Source organism: Mus pahari, chromosome 23, assembly GCF_900095145.1.
Source record: "Mus pahari chromosome 23, PAHARI_EIJ_v1.1, whole genome shotgun sequence".
NCBI classification, from domain to species: Eukaryota; Metazoa; Chordata; class Mammalia; order Rodentia; family Muridae; genus Mus; species Mus pahari.
Genome location: NC_034612.1, coordinates 36,670,096 through 36,673,080, shown reverse-complemented (window position 1 = coordinate 36,673,080; position 2,985 = coordinate 36,670,096).

Here is a 2,985-nt window from a genome sequence, read left to right as displayed (position 1 = left end):
CCATTTTCGTCTGTACTATCGCTGGAGATGCAAATTAATGAAGTCAATCGATTTCCGCCTAACTGTATCTGTTGTCGTTTTTTTTTTTTTTTTTTTCTCTTTTAACAGGGGTGTGTGCAATGCGTGGTGGGGGAGGGACGTGGTGCAGAAAGGTTGCTCTGCTTAGCCCGGCAGGGTGTTAGGGAAGCCTCCACAAGTGTGTCTTTTGGAGTCTAAGGATAAGGAGTTAGCCAGATTGGGGAAGAAAGGAGCCAGGAGAATTTAAACTGGCCACGGAGACTCCAGGAGAAAGGGGCGGAGCTTGTAGGCCAACAATGGAGGAGAAGTCACTGGCTTCCTATCCAGGCTGAAGCTGGATGGTGCTGATAAATCAGCCAGAGAGCTGTGAGCTGCACCCTGGTTTGGCTTCCTCTTTCGTGCTTCCCAGATCCTCTTCTGTGTCATTACATTATTCATGCAATTACCGGGAGAGTGACGGTGCGCGTTCCCAATCTTAGTAACCTGGAACCTCTCCATCTCTGAACACAGCCCTGTCCCTGTCCTCTGACAAGGGATGAGATTAGACACCTGCGGCCCAGACACAACATCATGCCCGAAAGAAAAACACAACCTCATATGAAACGGAACCTGGGTCTGGAAAGCACGAACTGGAAGCTGGGTTCTGGAGAGCAGACATGAGTGCTTTATCCAATAGCGCGCTAGAGACTGGAGGAGTGGATTTTTAAAATCTGACTTGCCTAAACGCTTTACAGGTGCCACTGAAAATGATCTCAACTCTCCTCAGAGGTTGAATGTACAGAATTGCCATGTCGGTGAGTTCCTAAACCCTGGCGATGCTTTTGTCTGGGCGCTGGTGACAGACATGCTCCCTAATTTTCAACAACAACAAAGACAATGCTTTTACAAATTGTATACTACACGGAATCGATGTGGAAACAAAACCCTCATCAGATCGTCAGATCCTTGGCATTGATAGATGACATTGTTTTTTTCAACCTCAGCTGTTACCTGAGGTCCTGGGCATGCATCTGGAGCTGATACTGCCCCTGTAGTAGTTCCTGACATCAACACCTGAAGGATGCTGGGAGATCAGAGGGTCAGAGACTTGCCCAGGCTTACAGAGCCTAAGGAGGCTTCCAGAAAGATGGTCTGAACTGAATACAGGGATAAGCTGAGTTGAGCCAGATGGGTTGAGGAGAAAGCGTATGTCTCAGGAAGCTGCACAGCTTGGTACAACTGTTCTATAAATGATCTGGAAGTCAGCAGAGAAGCCCTGGCGACCCCCAATGTTCCACTAAATGCCCACACTGTAAGGCTATAGATTCTGACCTCTTGCTTGGGGTCTCTGGGTAATATGCCCACTGAATGAGCCGTACTGCAACTCTTTCAAAGAATCACACATTAAAACTAATTTCTGGGTCAAAAAGGGAGCGAAATGGAGGCCAGATTAAATGAGCTAAAGAGAGGCAGAGCTGGAAACTTCCAAAGCTGCAGTTTTGTCGTGTGACCCAGCCATTGCATCTGTGACCCAAATCAGCTCAAGAGCTGAGACAGAAAAGGAGCTGGAGATGAAAACTTGAAGTAATAGGTCAGGCAGGCTGTGTGGAGCAACTGCTCAAGAATGGGCAGACCCACAATGAAACCACATGAAGAATCAGTCCAACCGAGGCTGTGGGTGGCGTACCTTCCTCTGAATTTAAATGTTTTCTCCAGGAAGGAGGAGACCGCAAGAATAGAAGAAGTAAAGGAAACTCACAAGGTTCAGGAGAATATAAAGCTTAGGAATCTCAGGAAGTTCCTAAAACTCACAAGAGCCAAAAGCCCTATGATAGGTTGAGTAAGAATGGCCACAATAGGCTCATATATTTGAATGCTTTGTCATTAGGGAGTGGCGCTACTTGAGAAGGATTAGGAAGGGTGACCTTGTTGGAGTAGGTGTAACTTGTTGGAGGAAGTATGTCACTGGGGGTGGGCTTGGAGGCTTCAAAAGCCCAAGGCAGGCCCAGAGTTGCCCTCTTTCAGGCCGCCTGCAGCTGTGAATGTAGAACTCTCAGCTATTTCTGCAGCACCATGTCTGTCTGCCTGTCTGGGTGCTGCCGTGCGACCATGGTGTTAATGAACTGTAAGCCAGCAGCTTTAAACGCTTTCCTTTCTAAGGGTTGCCTCAGTCGTGGTGTCTCTTCACAGCAACAGAACAGTGACTAAGACAAGCCCCCTTCGGTGGGTTATGTAAGCCGGACACAGCCCTTGCTAGGAAGAGGAGACTCTCATTGGCTGAGCTGCCTGCAAGGTGGGCAGAGAGCTCCAGGAACACAGTTGTACCCGAGCCACTTATGCGCTTTTTAAAATAATACTTATTTCTATTTTTTTATTTTTTTAAGACTGGGTCTCTACATAACTCTGGCTGTCCTGGAACTCACTGGGTCGACCAGGCTGACCTTGAGCTCTACAGAGATCCGTCTGCCTCTGCCTCTGGAGTGCTGAGATTAAAGGTGTGCGCCTCTATACCTGGCTACTTACGTCCCTGAGAGCAACCCTGCGCCCACACTCTGGTTAGTAACCCCAATAAACCCATTACTTACCAAGGTAGGCATGGGTAAAATAACTTATTTTTGTCTGCCATCCATGTCCCTTCAAAGAGGAAAGAGGTTTGCTTGTGTCACCACCAGAGAAGGCAGACAACACCACGGAAATGTCCCAACCTTAAAAGCATTACAAAGCTTTCAAGTTGTCATGTTCGGATCCATGAAACAGACAGTTGCACAGGTTGCTGAAATAGTTTTTAAAAAATCACAGTGAGATCAATTTCATGGCTACAAACAATTATTGATTAAAATCTAATTAATCACAGAGAATGATATTTCTGTGTTTGGATCTTTTTAAGTCATGTATAACCCATCCCATTTAATAAGCACCAGTTGGGTACTTGTTGTCTGAAATGTTGAAAATCTGGGCTATAACAGTAAACAAAACAGACATCCCAGA